The sequence below is a fragment of the Parasteatoda tepidariorum genome, chromosome 1 (genome assembly GCF_043381705.1).
Source record: "Parasteatoda tepidariorum isolate YZ-2023 chromosome 1, CAS_Ptep_4.0, whole genome shotgun sequence".
In the NCBI taxonomy this organism is placed as follows: Eukaryota; Metazoa; Arthropoda; class Arachnida; order Araneae; family Theridiidae; genus Parasteatoda; species Parasteatoda tepidariorum.
In genome coordinates, this window is record NC_092204.1 from 5,394,641 (window position 1) to 5,409,611 (window position 14,971).

The 14,971-nt window shown below is 29.6% G+C and overlaps 1 long non-coding RNA gene across 22 annotated transcripts in view; it reads right to left on the reverse strand.

Moving 5' to 3' along the window:
• LOC107451974 (uncharacterized) overlaps nucleotides 1-14,971 on the reverse strand; it is a 107,250-nt gene that overhangs the window by 20,452 nt on the left and 71,827 nt on the right. For 11 of the 22 annotated variants that reach the window (XR_011637193.1, XR_011637175.1, XR_011637178.1 and 8 more), the window contains one exon: nucleotides 7,884-8,098. The exons of 1 other annotated variant lie outside the window; for it this stretch is intronic. This is a non-coding gene — a long non-coding RNA (uncharacterized lncRNA). Of the gene's footprint in view, nucleotides 1-6,146; nucleotides 6,175-7,883; nucleotides 8,099-10,565; nucleotides 10,698-14,971 lie in introns of all 22 variants that reach the window. 10 more of the 22 variants (XR_011637123.1, XR_011637126.1, XR_011637117.1 and 7 more) reach the window with 3 other exon arrangements.

Sequence of the window (14,971 nt, forward strand, 5' to 3'; positions counted from 1 at the left end):
CTTCGATAGGCTTAAAATTTGAGACAAAAGTCATGCGAATGATATATTTCTAAGTTCTAGCAAAATCATATTTTACCTGTAACTATCTTTTGAGAATAAAAACGTTTGGCACTCAAATGTGAGCAAACAATTTGTTCTGTTACGCTATTACTAGCTAGCAAAATTGAAACCTTTTTTTTTTTATCGAAATTTAGGTAAAGTAAGTTAGGAAATAGCAAAAACCGATTTTTGAGGGTTGAATAACTATTTTCTAATATTGGTTTATAAACAAAATTAATTTTTCTGGTTGCCACCTTATAATTTCAACCATATTTATTATTATTTTCCCAACAAGCTTTAAAGGGGATAATGATTTCTATAATAAGCTCTAGTTTAGATGCGAAATTTAAACTTCAGGTGTTTTAGTTAGAAATTTGTTTAACAGGCTTATGCCATATTTTATTTTTGGTAAATAAGTAGACTACGAAAAAGTTTGTTGAGCAAGAGTGGTCTACTAATTTCCTTCAACGGGCTATCGCTTGAATGTAAAGTTGAACTTGTAAAGTTCCAGGACAAAAATTAGCCAAAGGTTGTTTGGATCATAAATTTGTTTTACCGGATAAACTAAAGAAAACTTCTAAATTAGGAAGTTAAATTCAAAGTAAGATTTTGAGGTTAAATTCAAATTTGTGATATTTTAGTTTATATTTATAACTTGTTATAGCTCCAACTTTTTTTTTTCTACGTTAACTTGTCATGTTCAATTTTTTTGCTGTACAATTCAGCCAGGGTACATGTCGTCCGTCCGAGTGACAATTCATCGTGGGGACCACTCGCCTTAAGTGCAATTCATCGTGGAGACCACTGGTCATAAGTGCAATTCATCGTGGGGACCATTCGTCGCAAGCATAATTCATTTCGGCTGCAATTTGGATTTTTTAAAATTTGTCGCGTGCACAATTTCTTGCGGATTCGATGATACACGATCTATTTACAAAGACAAGACGCTTGCATTGTCTGCAAAAGCTAACTAAATATTTAATTTTTAGCCGATAGAATATTAAGAAAGTATATAAGGTTCGTGATTTGCTTACTGGGGGCAGAGAAACTTGCACAAGACACCATAATTTCGTATTCTGATATTTTTTTTATTGCTAAAATTAAAACAGAAGATGCGGAAATAAGTAGAAAATATCATATATGTAAATAAAGTTAAATTTGGTCAAAGAATATCTTTCATAAATTTTTGAGGTCAAGAGATTTGACTATAGAAAAAAAATTACGAAAAAACTCTTAGAAAAGAATATTTTATTTAAAAATTTACAAAATAAACTAAAATATACATTTAGTTTTACGCAAAGTAATTTTATTATTTATTTAAATTTATCTCTAAAATTACATTAATGCAAAAAAAGGGATGAGAATTTCTTATACATGCACGAAAAACTTTTTGCAATTATCTTTCTTTACTGAGAGGGTATACCAAAATAGGGTGAAACATGTTTACGTAACATATGAACGGCCCTTTATTAAATTTCTCTTGAATAAAAAAATAAACTGTTTACATATTTAGAACTATACATTTTTTACTTAATTTGTAACATTCCGTGACAGTTAAAATTTCTCACTTCATATAAAAATTTGCGAAAATTTTCATAATACTTCTATCACTATTTTTTTTATACAACTCTGGGGCCTCCTGGTTTAGATATTTAAAAAAACTAAGTTTAAAAATGATGACAAAATGCGAAATTTAGAAAATAAGTAGCTAACAAATTTTAAAAACTTAGAAAGCTATTTCTATTTGAAATAGTAGATTTAAATAGCGTAGGTGCATAAAAATGTTTGTCCCACAAGTTAATGTGGATGTCGAATTTGAATGTGGTTAAAATTTTAAACGTTATTAATAATTTTTAAAATATTTGTTTGGAATTTTTAAAAAAGGATTTGAATAAAGAAGGAATCATCTTGTATAAGTTGTAATGCAAGTTGTAATGCTTTTCAAAGTTTAAAATGTCCTAGTTATTATTTCAAATTACTTTCAAACAAATGATATTGTTTAATTCTGTAAATTAGTTTTCGAATTCATTTAAATATTGGGGATTTGGAAGCAAAAAAGCCAAATTAACCGTAAAAGGCTCGAGGGTTTTCCTATTCAAATTATTAGGAACAAATTTTCTTTTATTATATTTCAATTTAAAATACGTATGGGTGATTCTTTGGAAACATGACAATTCGGAACAGAAAATTTCTTCAAATTTAAAGTCTTAAAAATAATCTAAATTTTTTTTGTATATTTATTTACTTACATTTATTAATATCTTACAGACAGCAGTGTAGTATATTGACATTTGCTTAGGAAAAAAAATAAAATAGAAATTCACCAAATTTTGAATGCCAAGTAAATGACATATTAGCTCAGAAGTTAAAAAAAAAAAAAAAAGTCATTTTAAGCTAATAGTAAGTAACTCAACTTAAGCCTTTGCGTTAGATAGACTATAAATTGCTTAAATTTATTCTTTAATCTACTGTAGAAAGAATCAAAAATGTTTTTGCTGCTGATATGTACAGAATAAAATTGTGTATAATAAATAATCATTAAATAAAAAAAAATAACTGATTATATACTATACTTATATACAAGCATATAACAATCTTACATGAACTTCGTATTATGTTAATATTTGCTTTCTCTCTTTACATTTAACTGCTTAAAAAATTTTCTGGTAACTGTTTTAATGTCCTGACATACACAAGTCAGGAAAATGACAACTAGGATAATGTCAATTTAACATTTCGGCCTAAGATGTTTACACTCAGCAGTAAACAACAGGATTTCTTGAAATAACTCAGGTAAATCTATGTAGTTTATGTTATTAATGATTTCAAGAAGCCAGGAAAATGACAACACAAAAACCTACTCATCATGAAAATTTTTTGAAATATGTTTTGAACCAGAAAGTTGGTACTTAATTCATGCAAAGACATGTTCAGATAGGATGGTATTCTAATCAATCTATTAACATAAGATATTGATTCCTGGTGCTATATATTTTAGTTATAAATCACTAAAGAAAAGTAGCCAGGAAAATGACAGATTTTCTTGTAACAAACAAATTATTGACAGAAAAAATTATTTTTAACAATGCTTTTGTAAATAATACCCTCCGCATATATTCTAGAAATGCTTCTAACGGTTGAGATAAAAAATTTTAAATATTGAAAACTTTATGGGATGTTCTGAAGCTAGTTATTATTGGAAATATTGTTTGTGACATACCAGGAAAATGACATTTTGAAATTCAATAAAATTTTTTAAATATACAAAACAGCCAATGCTAGTACAAGGTCATTTTAAAACACTAACAACAATGCTATTTATTAAAATTTAAAAAAAAAACAGTTCTTTTAGTAGTATAGTATTAGATCTGGAAGCAAGACACTGTAAATTGTCTTATTTCGTGAGAATCACCCATATCTAGCAATTATCTACAGATTGTAGACTGAATTAAAGAGGTCTGTACTTAGCAAAAGAAAGAAATTTGATTTACCAAAATGTTTGTCGCGGTGACTGGTCAATTTAAATTTCACGTATGCCCTTAATAAGGGCAGGTCGGGGTAAACTAAACTTAATTTACCGAAATGTTTTACTAACAATTAGCAAGTCGTAAAAAGTTTTGCAAGAAGAAAATAAATAATATCCAATAACATTTGACGTCATAGCTAACAGTAAATGTTAATTTTAATAATAAGTTGTAATTTTGGAATTAAAGGGTTTGATTTCATCGAAAAAGCATCAATGTATAACTTTTTTTTTATAAAAATTCTATAACTTATCTGAAATATAACTTAAGATTCTTAGTTTTCTACGATAGTTTACCAAAAGTAATGACATTTTTTATGCGCATTTATTTTTGTGATGCATAGCGAAGAACGTTTATAAATTAATTTTCTTTTGATTTAAAATTTATGTATAAAAAAAATAATTTGGGATATTGAAACAAAATCATGAAATAACTTTTTATAGGCAATCAAAAACGTTTTCTTAAAACCATACAAGCGCATAGAAATTGAAAAAAAAAAGTATCTTTTAAATTAAAAAACTTAAGATTTTGGATTTTGCTGAAAAAAAAAATATTTTGCTCCGAAAACAGAAAATAAATAAAATGAAATATTTTTCAATATTCAAGTGCTAGAATAAATTTAAGCAACGTGTTATACTTAAACCAATTGCCAAGTTTTAAATTAATTGGTTTATTAAAAGTTGAAATATTTGAATTGAGAAAAAACAGATAAAAAGGCATAACCTTGAATAAAACCAAATATGTGAGTTTGCAGATGATTTCAATTAAGAAAATGAATGTGATACCTTTTGTTTTCAGTAAAAGGGTTGCAATATTTTGCAGTAATTTTAGAAGTTTAGAGCTTTAGAAGAAGTATTATCCTATATTTGGTATTTAGATACTCAGCATAAAACAAGTTACAGCACGCATTTTTATTCTTCTTTTAAAAGTCGAAAATTTTTTTAGGTAAAATCCTCGAGATTCCTTAAGGGTGCATGATAGATATGTAATTTAAAAAAAAAATGTACATTCACTTGAGAGTACATGCAGACATTTTAAAAATATCAGTACAATGTTTTAGTTAGGCAGAACATAACTTAAACAGTGGTCGAACACGCATTGCTTTACGTTTAACGAGTTCCTACAACGGGCTTACTAATTTGACGGTAGACAATGTTGGTTGAATGGCTTATAGTGTTATAGATTTTTAGATCATAAGTTAGTTAAAACTTAATTTGACCATAACTATTTTTAACGGCTNTGTTGAAAGAATTAGTTTACATTGTTGTACATAGATGGCATCACAAATGCTGACATAGATGGCAGCAGTGTTGTCCTTAATATAACCTCTTATCTGTAATAAAATATTTAGTTCAGTTTCAGCCTTCACCTAGGTATGTTGTTTCATTTCTTGTGATCTCATGCTTAATTATTGGGTTAAGTCTTTAAAACTCAACATTAACAAAAACAAAATTTTAATTATAGTTAAGGGGTACCTACTCCAAAGAAACATTTTCAACACTAAACTTTTTTGACTAATTCACTCGGTCTAGCTTTGTTTAGCAGAATTTCCAGATGTTGATAGCTTACTGACTGCAAAATGTACCTTTCCACAATAATGACTCTTACATTATATGTGCCTTGTGACTATGTTATATGTGACAATGACTTGTTTACTTTTCTTAAAAGAATATATTTATTTTCCTTCATTTTATAAGTCTATTTTAGCAGCAAACAAAACAAATATAACAGTTGACTTACAATATCATTNGCCTTGTGACTATGTTATATGTGACAATGACTTGTTTACTTTTCTTAAAAGAATATATTTATTTTCCTTCATTTTATAAGTCTGTTTTAACAGCAAACAAAACAAATTTAACAGTTGACTTACAGTATCATTTTACAATAATCACCTCGGAGCCATTCATATCTCTACTTAATATTCACTTCATCATTAATTTCTTATCTTTGCTCTATTAATTTCATAAAAAAAATCTTAATTTAACTTTTCCTAGCATTTCAAAACATCAGAAGGAAAATACAGCAATAATTATGAAAATGAGTAATTTTATTTAACTTCAACAAAGAATACGTTAAAAGTTTTTGAATAATTAAAAAATAGATTTCAATTGAAGGACCGAGTTTAGACCACTGTTTTTTTTTCCAAGACTAATTTCAGTCCTGTAAACACTGAAGAGTGACACCCATGAATACTCCAAATTTAAATATTTTAAGATCCTGAACGTTTCTATCAAAAAGTTTAAACTGAAAATTATTAAAAAAGAAAAAGATTTATTTTGTGGCATATGTACATTCCTGTAACGACTACACCGTGCGTGCTGATTCGCTATCGCAAAGCTCGTGTACGCCATCTGGGGAGAAGACCTGTTCCTTGTCTTGACCCTCCTCCCCTTCTCAGATGTGCTAGTATAATCCCCCCTTTTTTTAAACATTTTTCGTGTTTAATTATCAAAAATATTTTTTAAAATTTCTACGACGTTCTTTTTTAATAAATTTGTTTAATGAAGTTTTAAGTTCCAGATAGTTTCCTAGCTTAAAACCTTTTGATCTAATTGAAAATCAAAACATAAACTAACGTACTTCCTTCTCCTATGACTATGACTATGACTCCGTTTCGATCTTCACTAACAAACTGTAAACTCGCCCCTGGATGGGTTGACTCGCCCCTGTTTACGGTACTTAATTAGGTATGTGTGATTTGCGTATTGAGAACTGTTTTTTTTTTCGACCCACAATCGACCCTTCCGATTCGGATCGACCCCCATTCGCCCCCCTGTCTCAGATCAACCCCCGCTATTGTTAAATAGATCCCTGGGGGTCTATATAGATCACTTTGGCGACCTCTGCACTAATTAATGAGTATATTTAAGGTCACCCTTTCGAACTATTAAGACTGGATCCTAGAATGTCATCAGATCAAAAGTTATTCAGAGTAGTCCTTATTAAAAAAAAATTTTTTTTCTGGACAGTACATTCATGTTGCCAACCTATGATACCTCACATAAAAAATTTGACTTAAAAAATAAAATAAAAAATTTTAAGATGTCTATTCTAGCCCAATATCCACACTAACTTCCCTCTCCCTTAATAATTTTGCATATAAACAGATTAAAAACTATATTTAAGTTAGGCTTAAATTAACAAAGAATATAAATATTGCAAAACATAAATGAAAAAGTGACTATCTTTTGTTACGTATTGTATTTTTGTGAAATTTTTTTTTATATTGTCACAACAAAGTTTTCTTAAAGCATCAAGTAGTATGAATTTATTTCTTAAACATAATATTAATTAGACGCTTACAATAAATGCCTGTAGTAACCTGCACATGAATCTTCAAAATATTAGAAAATTATATTATATGCTAGTATTATAAGGTTCTTATAAAGCTCTTATATGAGTAGAAAGAGCTTTTTAAGAGCAGCTTAATAAATGTTTTAAACTAAACATTTTTACATTAGCAAAAACAAATTTTTAATTATAGTCATGGGGTACCTACTTCAAAAACAAAATTTCAACACTGAACTTTTTTGACTAATTCACACGATCTAGCATTGTTTAGCAGAATTTCCAGAAGTTGATAGATTACTGACTGCATCTTTCCACAAAAATGGCTCTTACATTATATGTGACTATGCGACTATGTCACAATTCTATTAATTTCATTTAAAAAAAATCTTAATTTAACTTTCCCTAGCATTTTAAAACATCAGAAGGAAAATGCAGCAATAATTATGAAAATGAGTAATTTTATTTAATTGTAACTGAGAATATATCTTAAAATTTTTTTAAAAGAAAAATAAGATAAAAGAAAGTTTTGGAATAATTAAAAAATAGATTTTAATTGAAGGACCGAATTTAGACCACTGATTTTGTTTCCAAGACAAATTTCAGTCCTGAAGACTGAAGAGTGACACCCATGAATACACCGAATTAAAATATTTCAAGATCCTGAACGTTTTTATCAACAAGCTTAAACTGAAAAATATTAAAAAAATAAAAAGATTTATTTTGAGACATACGTACATACCTGTGACGACTACACCGTCCGTGCTGATTCGCGATCGCAAAGCTCGAGTACGCCATCTGCGGAGAAGACCTGTTCCTTGTCTTGACCCTCCTCCCCTTCCCTCTCCTCTTCTCAGATGTGCTAGTATATCCCCCCCTTTTTTAGAACATTTTTCGTGTTTAACTATCAAAAATATTTTTTAAAATTTCTACGACATTTTTTTTAGAAAATTTGCTTAATGAAGTTTCCAGATAGTTTCCTAGAAAACCTTTTGATCTAATTGAAAATCAAAACATAAACTAACGTACTTCCTTCTCCTATGACTCTCCACACGAGAATGGTGAAAACATGTAAAGTATTGCCATATGTAGAGAGTGCTGCTCTACGCCACCTGTAGTCCGTTTCGATCTTCACTAACAAACTGTAAACATTCTAGAGTCAAGCACTTCTCACTCACTGGATCAAAACACAGCAGGGGGCAAATTTTGGGATATTTCTCTTCCAACTGCAACAACCATTTCTCCTGAAAGAGACATATTTTTTGGATACAAGTTTTGAGCAACAATTACTCTGTAAAAATGTATCTCAACATCGAAAATGGTGGCAACTATTTTACACCAAAGTGAAACACCATGCGTATTTAAGTGTTTTGCTTCCCCCCTAAAAAAAACTATTCCTGAAATAGTGCAACACCGAAAATGTAGTTTTAAAATACCAGGTTGTTAAAGTAGCTGCCACCATTTTGCTATTCAACAACACTAAAATGTAAAATTTCATTATTATATGATACACATAGTTGCCAACTCTACTGGATTTACCAGTAGACTACTGGATTTTGCCATTTTCTCCTGGTCTAATCACCTGGTCTGGTAAAATATCATAAATTTTTGTTAATAGAATAGACAGTTTTATGCCAATCTTCTAAAATAGTACAGTTTACTAAATAGTACACATTTTGAGCACTCCTGATGATAATTAAAAGCACAAATGATATTAGAAGTTCCATAAATGTACACAGTTCCATAATAATTGCTACAAAAATGAAAATAATCTGAAATAGTTTTGAAATTTCGCAAAATCATAAGATAAGTATCCTGAACTAAAAAATTTTCAACAATAAGGGGGAAGGGTCTTGTAGAAGTTCTGCTGAAATATCTTAAAAAAATTCGACAATTGCAACAGTGAAAAAGTTTAACCAATAAAATATGGCCTAATAAATGTTCCACAAAAGCAATAAAATTTTTCTGCAGGATGAAGAGTTTAGAACATTTTGAAATACATATGTAAAATACTTGCTTGTATTTTTATGTCGTATAATGTCGACAATTGCAACAGTGAAAAAGTTTAACCAATAAAATATGGCCTAATGGTTCCAAATTATAGTCATGGGGTACCTACTTCAAAAACAAAATTTCAACACTGAACTTTTTTGACTNATGTCGTATAATATGGGGAAATATACCTTTTTAATTTTTCCTTGACTACTTAAGCCCTCAATAAATAAATACTTTTTTAACACAGACAGAACACACATTTTACATAAATGCGGAAAAATGCGTAACAGAAAAATGCGTAAGTATTTCTTTTAAGATTGCATAAATTGAAAGTGCCCAAAATCCCTGTAATCCAGATAATGTATCAGGCTGCCCACTAACATTCAGAAAAAAATTTCTTGGCTTTCCTCTTAGTTTTGTTAATGATTAAATTTCATTACTTGCACACATTTTTCATTGTGATTAAAGATGAATAAGAATATTTAAAAAAAAATTCACTTTTTTTAACAGGATGATACCAGGTAATGGTATAATTTCATTATTTTTAACCGATAGTACACATTTTTAAACACTTTTAATTGCTATTGAAGTATCAATATATATATATATATTGAAAGAACAAGTTTTTTTTAACAGGATACAACTCAGCAAACAAAATCCAGGAGAATTTATAACAAAATTTAGCAAAATGTTTTGAATCTATGATATACACATATTTACATTAACTAATTATTTAAAAAAAATATTAATGTGGTATTAGGAAATGTAAAAAATACCGATAATAATAAACAATTCACACGAGTAAAAAGTATTTTTAACAAGAGAATATTATGTTTCAAATAAAAGAATTATCTTAACCCGTACCTTTTTGCTCCCGTCAAAATATATCCTCATACCTGCCAACTTTTAATCCCTTCCATCATGATTTTTCCCAGTGGTATTAAAATGGAATTAAATTTTGACTTGTAAGCAAAATAATATGTTGTATTTGAAAAATCTTCAGTTGTCAACGAAGAAAGTAATGCATATTAATATACATGCTAAATTTTTTTAAGAATACTGGTGATCGAAATCAGTTTAAATTTAAGTTTATAAAATAAAAAATAGTATATATTTACTACCACTTTAAATATAAGAATAACATTTTACGCCAAATGCGTAAAAGTTGGCAGGTGTGTATCCTAGTGATGTTCCATCCTCTATTACTCGTGTACGTGATATTTCTAGGATGATGTTTTTATAAAAGTAACGTGCCAGTAAGATTGAAGATCTTATTTATTATGCCCCGAATCATGTATATTTTTCAGTCTATACACCAGAGAATAGTACCAGACTATTTTCCGTGTGTTTAGAGATAGTTTATTTAAACTAGATGACAGCATATAAGCTAAAACTTAACTCAAAAATTAAAAATGAGTATATATATGTATTGTATCAACAGTTAGTTTTGCGTAATTTTCTTGAATAAAATTTTCATGACTGTTTGCTTCAAAATCATGCAACTATTAAGGAGATATACTATTAATGGGAAAGATTATACAATCTTTCACCTAATTGATTTTGATACCGAATTAATTCATGAAAAAATATAATTTTTTCTAACTTGATATAATTTTTTTAACTAACAATTAAGGTATGTACTAAGTTTTGAAAATACAATATTACAATATTTTTGGGCTTCTGTTATCAAATTATCTGAGATTTAAGAAGACGTACCGAAATCTCTCTGAGGTCAAAGATGCTTGCAGTCCGGAAGTAAGGATTTTTAGGCACAGAGCAGGACCACTGCCAGGAGTGTTGCCACACAATCATACAAATAATAAGAACTCGTCGGACTTCTTTTGAAACCTAGAAATGTGCACACTTTTTATAATATAAATAATTTTAAAATATAAAACATATTGCTTAAAATGAATTATTATTATTCCCTTTATTATTTTTCATATCAAAATATTAATTAAATATTTTCATACATCTAAAACAAACTGGGAACTACTATGGTTTTGCCTTTCATATAGGAATTGTGTGAAAAAAATATTTATTTATTTTTTAATTATACTTATTACAATAATTCATTAAATAACGATTTATCAAAAACAGTGGTCGGAAAAACTATGTTTTTTGGTTGTTAACTGCGAATTTTTTTTTTTGCAAATGTAACGACAACAAACTACTTTGAAAATACCTTCCATAAATAGCGACGTAGTGTCTACAAGTTTAACTGGAGAACTTAATTTTCTACAAGATTCAAAATGATTTTGCATGAAAGATTAGTTTGATTAAATATGAAGATATATATTAGGAATTCATGTTTAAATGAAATAGTTTTTTATTCTTAAGTACTTTTTGCGAATTTGTTCTTTCAAACTCCCATGTTTTTCTCGACAGTGATTTAAGAAATGGAAGGAAATTATCAATATTTGTGATTAACTTGATCAATACTTTTCTTATATCCTCTAAGAAATAAAGCACAGTGCGAAAATGAAAAAAAAATGAACCAGCCTGAATAACTTTTGATCTAACGATCGTATCTTCACGTTCTATCTCAATCTTAATGGTTTGAGGGGGTGACAGCAAATATGCTAATTAATTAAAGCAGAGGATATTTTAAGTAACAAGATGAGGAGCAAATACGTACTTTATATTTTTTCTGAAATCTAATTTCAAAAATGTCAGATATTTAGAATTCGATTTTTTAGGATTGATGCTCACCGATTTTTCCGAGCATCGGACGTAGATCTTATTAACTCTCGGCCACAGAGACATTCTCATTGCGTACGTTGACCAGGCCCGCGAAGGATTTGCACCAATCAAATTCAAAGATTTTTTTGCGTTTGAACTTTACTTTACTAAAGTTAAAAATAGTTGCAAGGAGCCACTACAAACTACAGTAGTTTTAGTAGTATACAGTAGTTTCGCTACTGGTAGCACGCTGCCTCCGACCACTGATATTTTACAACTGAACGAGTACTAAGCATTGAAACAGGAGGGCCATCACGATTTTTTGTACATGATAAAAACATATCCTCCTGTTACTAGAGAATTTCTTTATTTTCAAAAAATATTTTTCTTTCTTAGTCTTAAAAAAAATTATGTATTAATACATTGCATGAAATAGAATTTTGCGCACCATTACAATTCTAAAAGACATCACCCTTAATAATTTTCGCTAAGTGTCAATCTTAATGGACCTTACATCAGATGAAGTCACCCATTAAGAGTTCAAATCTTAATGATTGACACCAAATATGCTAATAAATGAGTGTTACCAAGTTACGAAATTAAACACAAAAAAGGACTTTTTCTGACTCAATGTATTTTTATTTTTTACATACTTGGATTGTTGACTCTTGAAATCTGGGGTGATGGGGCCGCAATCTAGGAATTGTGGTTCTCATATTTAATTTTTTTTAATGACCGTCGTTGAACACCGAAGATATTGTTTTGGCTTTAAGACTACTGATGGTCAACTCCGTAACCTTGTAATTTTGAACCCAATCCAGAAGATAAGAGAGCTCTTTGATTGGGAGAAATTTGCCTTCGTGGAGACTGTTTTGATGGAATGGACCAGCATTTGCGTTACATGGAGGGAGAAAACCACAAACCCTCCCACGGTTAGCCTAACACATGAAGAAATTTTGCGGTGACACCGTCATCGGTGCAAGCCAGGTGCGCAATTCGTATCGACGAACCATTACTGGGATTCGAACTCAGTTCTTATTGGGAGACAAATGCTCTATCCCCTGAGCCACTACGGCGTCAATGAGAGAGTGGGGTGGAGAGTTATGAGCAACGTTTGCTTAGGACCTTAAAATCTCCTTATTTAGAGAAACAGTAGTTAATCATTGATCCTTCAATAATTTACAAAATCAGTGGATGAATTTTGGAATCTGAGTGCATACTACTTTTTTTTTTGAATTTTATATTTTAGTACAAATATATAAATTGTTCGATAGTTAGACAGTTTTTTTAGTAGCTATTAAACTGTTTTTGAATTAAAAATATACCAGAATATGTTTTTGCTTGTAATTAAAACATCGAAAAAAATATTTCTAAGGGACACCAATGTCTCATCTGTGTCAAAGGGCAAAGCTAATTTTTGCTTAATTTTTCATTGACGCGTTTACTTAATACTATTTGGTGGGTAAACGATTTCCTTTGATTAGCTTAAAATTTGAAACAAAATTCCTACGAATGATATATTTTTAAAGTTCAAGCAAAATCATATTTTAGCTATAACTGTCTTTTTAGAATGGGTCATTAAAAGCGTTTGGCGCACTCAAATGTCAGCTAACAATTTGTTCTGGTACGCTATTACTAGCTAGCAAAATGTAAACTTTTTTTTTTAAATCGGAACTTAGGTAATGCAAATTTATAGCGAAAACTGATTTTTGAGGGTTGGATAACCAATTTCTACTATTTGACGAAATTAACTTTTCTGGTTACTTCCTTAATAATTTAGCCCTAATTCATTTTTAACATTTTTTTCCGCCAACAAGCTTTCAAGAAGATAATGATTTCTATACTAAGCTTTAATTTATGCGCGAAATTTAAACTTAAAGCTTTTTTGTTAGACATCTGTTAAATGTTTTTGCAATGATTTATTTTTGGTGGATAAGCAGACTACGAAAATGCTTGTTGAGCGAGAGTAGTCTAATAATTTCTTTCAAAGGGGTAACATTTAAACGCAAAGTTGAACTTGTGATTTCTAGGTAAGAAATTAGCCAAAGGTTGTTTAAATCATAAATTTTATTTACTGGATGAACTTCAATTCAAAGGACAAATTGAAGATTAAATTCAAATTTGTGATGTTTTAGTCGATAATTACTTATTTTAGCTCCTAAAAGTTTTTCTTTTTAGTTCTACTCTAATGTCGTTGCAGTGACAATTTATCGTGGGACCACTCGTTGCAAGCATAATTTATCTCGGTGACAATTTATATTTTTCAAAATTTGCCGCGAGCACAATTTCTAGTGGATTCGATGATACACGATCTATTTGCGAAGACAAAAAGCTTGCATTTTCTACAAAAGTTAACTAAATATTCAATTTGTAGCTGTTAAAATATCGGGAAAACATCGAAGATTTGTGATTTGCTTATTGTCATTTATGAGGGGCGAAGCTACATGCACAAGATGCCATAATTCCCTATTTTCAATTTTTTTTAACGCAAAAGATATAACAAAAAAATGTGGGAAAAATTAGAAAATTTCATAATTGCAGTTAAAGTTAAATTTTGAGGAAAAAGTTGGAAAAAAATATTTAATATATTTTAGAGGTCAAGACATTTGACTACGGAAAAAATTCCCACAAAAAAAACCCTTAAAGAATATTTAACTTAAAAATTTGAAAAATAATCTTAAATGTAAATTTAGTTTAATAATAAAGTTATTGTATTGTTTATTTAAATTTATTTCTAAAATTACATTATTACAGTCAATGTAAGTACGAAAAATTGTTTGCTACTATTTTTCTTTGCTGAGAGGGTATATCAAAATAGGGGGGAAGTATGTTTAAGTAACATATGAACGGCCCTTTTCTTTAAATTTCTCTTAAATTTAAAAATAAAATTGTTTCCAGTTAAATTATTAACATTCCGTGATAGTTGAAATGTCTCATTTCATATAAAATTTTGCGAAAATTTTCATAATCCTTCTATTACTAAGTTGTTCTTTTTGTTGTTGTTGTTGTTGTTGCTAATTCCCATCTGGTCTGACGGGGTCAGACCTGATCAATGAATCCGTTAACATTGAGAAAATCCGAAACCAGAATGGGAGAGGAATGAATATCGTTCCAGTCCAGCCCTAAACAGATCAAGATGTGCTCAGGTGATGCCTGGTTTTGTTGGCATTTAGGGCAAAGAGGAAAGATCTTTTGATTTGCAGAAAATGTGAGACTTTTCAGGTGTCCACTGGCCAGTCGGGATAGGCAGGTGTTGGTTTGCCTGTCACCAGGGAGAGATAGAGAGAGTCCTGGTCTTTTTGCTTTATACCAGTAGTGAATAGGTGGAAGCAGCCACTTTTGTTTATTCTGGGCCTTTTGCCTTGCAAAAAGTTCAAGGTATGTAAGCTCTGAGGTGGAGGGGACTGGATGGTCTAGTCCCTTCTTTGCAAGAGTGTCAG